At 47.4% G+C, this 8,358-nt stretch overlaps 1 protein-coding gene across 1 annotated transcript in view; it reads left to right on the top strand.

Moving 5' to 3' along the window:
- The first annotated feature begins 729 nt into the window (after window positions 1–729).
- Window positions 730–8,358, top strand: part of LOC146857674 (uncharacterized) — a 341,850-nt gene continuing 334,221 nt past the window's right edge. Inside the window, exon 1 of the mRNA XM_085647064.1 lies at window positions 730–809. The gene's annotated coding sequence lies outside the window, so the exon portion shown is untranslated. The remainder of the gene's footprint in view (window positions 810–8,358) is intronic.

The following is an 8,358-nucleotide window of genomic DNA, read 5'->3' as shown; positions in this document are numbered from 1 at the left end:
TGTGGCCTTGAGCACAGGAACAAGCAGAGGCGCCATCTGGCTTTCCTCTCTCGTCATAGGCGCGCACGCACGCACCACTCGCGTGCTTGTTTTCTTTCGCAATGCTCGTTTTACTTGGAGGCAATTTTTTTTTCTTCGCGCTCTCACTTATAATGTTTTTTTCTTGTTAAATTATTTGCCTCCGTTTATTTGTTTATTTTTAATTTAAAGGATTTAATAATTGCGTACATTGAGCCGAGGACAAGGCTCGAACACTGGACCCCAGCTCCCTAGTTGGCAGCTCTCACCACTGAACCATAACCTCTCCCTCCGAGAGCAGCTGTTTGTTGTGTTATTCATTGGTGAATTCGCACTCCTTTTTTGTCGTACGCGCTGCTGACGTGGTGTAAACTATGATCTGTGACTCAAAAATGTAATTAGTAAGACTCCACACATGGTATTAAAAAAGTACTTTCCTTTGCATACTTTACAAAAAAAAAAACTTGGTGAGATTTGTGACTTAAAAATGTAATTACTAAGACTCCACACATGGTATTAAAAAAGTACTTTCCTGTGCATAGTTTACAAGAAAAAAAAATAAAAAAAAACGTGGGGACCTGTTTGTTTGTCTAATCGGTAAATCAGACCGACTACATTCCAATATGGCCACCTTGCTCGTCTCTCTTCATGCTCCACGTCAAGCCTCTTCTAGAACACCCAGAGTACTTCACTTGGTGACCCGTGCAGGAGGAGAGCATGGCGGGCAATCACGGGGGTCCTGGGACATGAGACTCAGCTTTGGACATCGATCCTAAAAAGACAGAGCAGAGGTCAGTGAAAAGGCAACACAGCAGGCAGGCGCAGCCCCGTCATTTGCATAATTCTTCAAACACGCATTTCGTCTTCTTGACTGTCCAAACTGCGAGGGACCTTTAGCTGTCGTGACAATATGCGATAGAAAACTTTACAAAACAGCACATGTTTGATGTGATGCAAGAGCCTACATTAAAAATAGATGTATTAAATGTATTAATAAATTTAAATTTTTACATTCCATGCAGTAGTCCTTAATAGAATGCAACGATTAATTCAAGAAGGTAGGCACACTTGTTGCCATTCCGTATTGATGGATGTCATCAAATTAATATTAGTGATGATGTTAACACGTTCATATAGTGTTTCACCAGGAGACTCCCATCTGCTTTTAGCATGTGTCCCCTTCGGTAGTGACCTCAGATCCAGGAAGGACGGCAAAGCTCCTCATTTAAATTGGGCGAGTGAATCTTGATGCTGTGCCCATTGCAATTAAAGGGACCTTCTGATAATAGTGGGCTAACAGCGAGATGTTGCTATTTTGCAGAGATACGGCCAATCAGTAGTTCTTTTTACCAGTAGATCTCGTTTTTTTGGGTGTCGATTTATATAGCGCGTACTTGACCCGAAGGATTTGGAGCACTTTACATGAGCACCAGTTACGTTACACAAGAACACCCTTAACCCCTTCCTTCCTTTTGTGCATGGGAAGGGTGTTCCCTTGATTACACGGAGGTGACTTGTGGCGATGTGGATACTGCTTTTCTCCATGCAAGTTATATTGACGGTAATATGTACTTTTTAATCCACTCGCAAGCCATAGGTTCTCTGATTGCCCACAGCTTTGCAGCTAGGTTTCGCTCACTGAGACGGCTCCCGTGCTGCCAATGACCGCACCTCTCTTGCTGGAGCCAGAAAATGCGCACCACAGCAGCAGCTTGACCTAATCAAATGACAATATTAGTTGATTAGTTTGTTAGTCTTCATTTTAAACGTAGCTAAATAACGAAACCAAGCTGATCAGGTTGCAGCCTCGCCTTCCTGCTGTTGCTCGTAGCAGATTGGCATTGCATCTAGATCTGGAAAAGCCTTCATGACACTGCCCTTGTTGTACGAAGTTCCTTTATGGTGGAAATGTCACTTGACATCAAAATAAACAAGGATTTTACACAGTGGGATGTGTGAGCGTCAAACGGCCTCGCTCGGTTTCCGTTTGAGCTTGATTAGGATGCAATCACTATGCGAGAAGGAAGCTCAAAACGTGTTCACATAGACATACATGCCACACTCCCGATTTCAAGCTGAGTCTCCCGCCTCCCACCTCCTACATGCAAAAAGCCGATTCCTCAGGGGTTTCAGCTGACAGGTCCTGCCTAGTACCGCCTAGTAAAGAGTAACGTGGTATATGCACTGCCAGCAACCTACTCCTACACCCCAGTGCACAACACTTGTAACACACTCTCTCTGCCTGCTATTGTGCTTTCTCCTTGCTTATTAAATGTAAGAACAAAATGTGCATTTGCGTTTCAAATATCCCATCAAACAGCAGCACACTTGCAAAGCCCATGCATGACAGTAACCCGATTCAGGCTCTATTCTCCCGGTTTTTATTTTTAGAAATCTCGCACTTTTCTCTTCTGATGTGTTGGCATGTATCCAAAGATTTCGCCACGTCTATGGCAAAAAAATGCACTTAACTGTTCCTGCCAAGTGCTTACAAATACACATCATTTGTAGATGAAATGAGTGTGAGTTACCACTTAAGTCTCCATTGCTAGCGCGCTCATAGCCCACCATCTTCCAGAGGCTTCCTTTCATATCGGAATATCCCAGGTTGCAGTAAATAGTGCTCAGCGCTACCTTTTGTTTTTGCCTTTAAAAAGGAAGTTGTCATTCTGCAACTGTGTTACAGTGGAATGTAACCATTAAGCAGATGTAAACACTGTGTGTTTTCTTAGCACACAAGAGAAGGCAATCTTTTACCCCATGGTGATTAGGCTGCCCACTAACTTGGGATCTGGGCTCTCCATAATTAAATGGACCTGTAACACCTTGTGTGCGAACTCTAATCCCTATTTGCCCTGAGCTTAACCCTAGGAGCTTTGCTGCCACAACCCATTGGCTTGTTTGAGAGCAGCCACCAACCGAAGCCTAACATTGGGCCACAAAACTTTGCATCTGACCGCCCTAGTGCCACTGGTGGTGCTCTTTGAGTGCATCCTTGACCTTGGGGGTAACCTTATTGTAACTCCAGAAACTCCACCCCTATGCTTTTATATGATTGTTTACCTGCATATTTTGTATTGTTCTACTTACATCCAGCTGTTATGTAAAGCGCTCTGATATCCGCAAGGATCTTGTTCGCGCTCTATAAAACTTTCTAAATAAATAAATAAATAAACTTCACATGTAATCTCTCCCTCCCCCACCTACACTCTTTTCCTTCGCTCCTCCTCTTTCGTTATCCCCCCCACAGCCACTACAGATCTCAGAGATTGTGAATGCCAGAAAACACAGGCCATCGCTCATGTCATTAAAGTGATTTGCACCACTCTGCTAATTAAGGACAATCTATAACATTTATATTCGCATGTCTGCAGACACCTTCCTACACCAAGACTATTTTGTATTTTCTAGTTCCGTGTTTGAATACAACAGGCTCCCCGGCTGCTTGCATACACTTACAGTTTTGTTATCACAAGTCTGTTTAAAAATGCACACTTTGGAGCCCTTTCACTGCAAAGCCTCGGCAAATCCTTTTACGCCCAAGGATTTGCAAATTTAGAAAGGCTGCATTGAATTAAAGATGGGTCAAGAGGCAAAAAAGAGTAAGAGTCACTGCATTTTAATTAAGGGTCAGCAGACAACATGGCATGCAGGATGAAGCCTCAAACTGCAGTTAACTAGCATTTGCAATGCAATAGGTCTTGCATTTGAAAGAGTTTGAGCTATTGGCATTGTAAATGACAATGTCTTTTACCCATGTGTTTTTAAAACCTGCAAGCAGTGCGTAAACACACACTTTGTACTTCTAGTTATTGCGTACGAGAAGCAAGGCTGGCAGTAAAAGAGGTGGTTTTTAAACTTGGTAAGACAATCCACACAAATACACTCCACACCATGTCACAAAATTTCAATCAGCATTATTCCACTCAGCGCCACACACTTCCACGCCACACAATTCAATTCTACACATTTCCATTCCACACCATTTTTTTAACTCAACAACACAATTACACAACACATCACATACATCCAATCCACACCACAGAATTCCGCATCATGCCACATAATTCAACAGCACACCCCATAATTAAACTCCATAAAATACCACTCCACCACACAAAATGCCATTCCACATAATTCCACTCTGACACACAATCCCACTCCACATAATTACAGTACACTCAATACCACATAATTACTATCCAAATTTCCATTACACACCATGCCACATAATTCCACTACACAAATCCACTCCACACAATTCCACCACACACCATTCCACAATTAACAATTCCAACGGACATAAATCCACTCCACACCACATAAATCCAAAACACATGGGTAAAAGACATTCTCATTTACAGCGCCAATACCTCTATTTCGCACAAATGCAAGACCAATTTGCATTGCAAATGCTTGTTAGGCATGTCTGCTGTTCCCTCCTGATGCCCCAGGAGCGGTCCCCATAATGGCTGGAGACTGGGGAATGCGTGCACGCTTTTAGGCTTCCCTTAAGTTTAGCACCTCATCTCACGCGCACACAAACAGTAGCATTGCTCAACGAGACGGCCGTACGGTATTTCCGTTTGCTCATTGATATGTGAAACACCAATATAAAACTGAGACTAAATTAAAAAAAAGAGGCTCATAAATAAGATTAAACATTTTTAACAATTACGTGCGAAGGGTAGGTAGATAGAATATAGTATGCATGCATATTTTTATTATAGAAAATCCTTACGTTAAATCCTTGCTCTAGTGTGTACGAAATAATAATGCGGTGGATCCGGAAATGCAAGGCGCTGTGCACTTGCAGGGGGTGATAAGTACCTAGACTCTCCACGGAAATTCAAGCTAAATAAGCATAAAGTAACTCACAGTGGAGCTCTTCCGGAGAATGTATAGTGCAGGGCTAGGGGACTAGCCTGTATGCCGCCAGGACAAAAGGCTAGGGAATGCTGGGAATCCGAGCACAGTAAGATTGATATATCGGGAGAACTTGTGGGAGATGCGAACCACGCAAGTGGAGTAATGTCAGTCACCAGTCCACAAGGGGCTGTGTAAGGTGCCTCATGGGGCGCAAGGTTGCTGGGACCAGGGTCAGCGGCACATGCCCAAAATGTAGGGCAAAGAGACCCAGGCTGCCGTAATGCCCAAGTGTTGGGCAATTGTGAAGAGCACATGGTCCTGACGCTAATGTGAGCCAAGAATGCATGTGTCAGGTTTGGGTAAGGCTTGCACCACAAAGGGAAAGCCCATAATGGGACGCTTGTGTCATGTGACTACCAATCCATGTGATGGTGGTCTGCATGGAAAAAGGGGCCCTTCAAGCCCATGGAGGACTGCTGGTGTCATATCTGTGACATAGAGAGCTTCAGAGTAGTGGATGAAGAAAAGTGTTGGACCCGGCCCTCGTAACATAGTCAGACCTGACCCCTGCACCTCACACCAGCCCCGAGCCCCTGGCCTAGCCGATCCTTCCCACCAGAACACACGCACCCGACCCGGACTTCCCCCGTCCATAGGCCTTCCTCCTTCGGCCACCCCGGGCCCGCGTGCCCACTGCATGCACCAAGATGGCCGCCCGGCCCCAGCGCGACCCTAGCCTACAGGCGCCACTCCGGCTGGAGGACATCGCGCCCCCCTTGGGATGAGAGAGGGAGGAGCAGTTTCCATCACACCTCTGCGCTTCCCTGGGACGGTGGGTTTCGATCGACCTGCCGGCCTCCCTGAGGGCTGGCTCCACGCCTGCTGGGTGTCTGGGGCTCCTCCCGACCCGGCCCTGAAAGGATCAAAGGACAATGGCAGGAAACCCCCAACAAGCGACCCCCAGGTGACAAGACCCCTGCCTGCACAGACTCCGGACATCAAAGAGGAGTCGCCCTATAACAAGGGGTGCTCTGGGACTGTCCGGCAGATTCGCCTTGGAACCACCTGAGCCCTGCTGACTCGCGGCTCCCTGAAAGATCGTAAGACCTCCGAACTTGTGCTTGAGCCCTGCTGAGTGACTCGCGGCTCCCTGAAGATCGTAAGACCTCCGAACTCGTGCTTGAGCCCTGCTGAGTGACTCGCGGCTCCCTGAAGATCGTAAGACCTCCGAACTTGTGCTTGAGCCCTGCTGAGTGACTCGCGGCTCCCTGAAGATCGTAAGACCTCCGAACTTGTGCTTGAGCCCTGCTGAGTGACTCGCGGCTCCCTGAAGATCGTAAGACCTCCGAACTTGTACTCGAGCCTGCTGAGTACCTCGCAGTGCCCACAGACTCCCTTGGTCCCGCCTGACCCCACAACGACAAACGTATCCCCCAGCTCGAGGATTGTGAGCTGTGCGCCGGATACGCTCCTGCATTTGATCCATTCCCCCCAAAGACTGTCCCGCTACCTCCGAACCCCCCTCCAAGACTTTGTGAGCCCGCGCTCCACTTGTATATATATTGCCTTGCGGATCATAAAGATCTTACCACTCCGATCTGATAAAGATTTGCTCTTAAGAACTCTCGGTGTTGTGTCTCTTTGTCGTGTGGTGCCGAGTGTACGATCCTAGATACGAGATTCCTCCCCTGAGGAGTCTCCCGCCAGTGCCCGGCTACGATACCCCGAGGGTTGGTCTCAGGCCAGTCAGGGCCCCCTCCGGGCCCCTCTGAGGTCGCCTTCTAACAAAAAGGGTGGGGGACTCCGAGTACCCCTTCCTTTCCTCGTACTGTTTGTTTTCACTGATGGGTAATATAAGTACTATGATTGATCTAACTTGTACATGTGATAAAGTATTTCATGACATTCCTCATAAGTCTTAAGTTTTATGTCAACCTGTAGTTTACCGCAAGCGTTGCCATGCGAGACGTTATTGTAGAAGTTAAGGTCGCATTTTTTTTCAAATGGCTGTATTTTTTTTTTTAAATGGTGCTGTGGCGGGACCCAGCCAGCAGAAGCCAAACCGGTAGGAAAAAGTGGTGCCCTGTATCCCAAACCGCCCCACAACGATGCGCTGGGGGACACAGCTCCCCATGGGGCAGGATGGCGAGCGCCATTGGAGATGCTGGAACCACAAACACTATCCTGATGCCACACTGACCCATAATACACACTACCGCCCCCTCTTCTCCCCATTTAACACCCAGAACACATTGCTAGCAAGAATCTGCTGCATGCACTGTGCACTACAAATAAGTAATGTGATCACTTAACACGAGATAAGCATCTATTTAGAATGCCAGCCTCGCCCTGTGCTCTATCGGCCCAAGTATCCGCCCTCTTCTGCATAACTGTTGTGCTCTGCTAGGGGAGAGAGACAAAAGAAAGGGGAAACTGTCTTCATTACGCTACCGCCCTGTCTGCTTTTCGGATGGCCCATCCGGACTGGATAACACGCCTATTTAGATTGCTTCACGACAGCCGTGAAGCAGACGAGCCAGTCCGGATGGGCCGGACGAAAGGGAGAAAGGACTGTGGCTAAAAAGCATAATTTTCAATGGGAAGCCAGCGTTTAGCATAGACGCTGACACGACCCAATGAAATGATGGGCGGGGCTTCAAGTCCCCTTCTGAAATCTCCTTGCTCACAAGAGGTCTGCAACGCTATGCGAGACCTAAAAATATGTGAATACATACTCACATATCCAAAATAGGAACACATGACCGGTAATTACCGGTATTATGTTCAGAATCAGAATACGGCACGTGGGACCGGCATGCCCCTCTTCACACCTCTCGTAGCACAGGCAATGCACGCTGAGCCTCCTTTTCAAGGCAAGACATGTTGCCTTGTAACCAGAGGCAGGCAGGCATATGAGGCTCGTCAGCCCCGGCTCCGCCTTCAGAGCAGCACTGTGTGTATCTGGTCCAGGAGGGCTGGAATCGGAAGAAGCAGGCCTCCGTTACAGATACCCATCTCCATTCCTGCAGGTGTCTTCTACCCCGATCTGCATTCTCCGGAAGCCTGGAGTCGTTGCAACGCCAGGGGAAGCCCCTGCCGGCATCAGCACTGTTGTTCTCCACCAACAGGGGGCCCCAGAGCCCAATGATGCAAGTGCCAACATCCCAGAAGAGGGGTTAGGCCGTCCCGTGTGGCGACTCCTAGCTATTTTCTGCGTGCATAACTGAGTGATTGCTCATGGGCTGAATTGGAGCGTACCTGTCACAAGGGGTCTGGTGAATTCTATCGGTCTAGTGAGTTCACCACAAAGGGAATAATTCTGACTGTTCCTTCCAGCTCTCCCACAGATTTACCTTTCTTCCCTTAAGGGAAGCAACTACATTACTAGCACTGTGATCTGCCATGCCTAGTTTTGTGGGACTGTGATACCAGATTACTGTATCAAGTTTAGTAGGTGCACAGGTGCTCCTG

This window comes from Triturus cristatus, chromosome 3_2, assembly GCF_964204655.1.
Source record: "Triturus cristatus chromosome 3_2, aTriCri1.1, whole genome shotgun sequence".
Taxonomy (NCBI): domain Eukaryota; kingdom Metazoa; phylum Chordata; class Amphibia; order Caudata; family Salamandridae; genus Triturus; species Triturus cristatus.
Note: the sequence above shows the minus strand (reverse complement) of the source record. Positions and strands in the feature narration are given on the sequence as shown.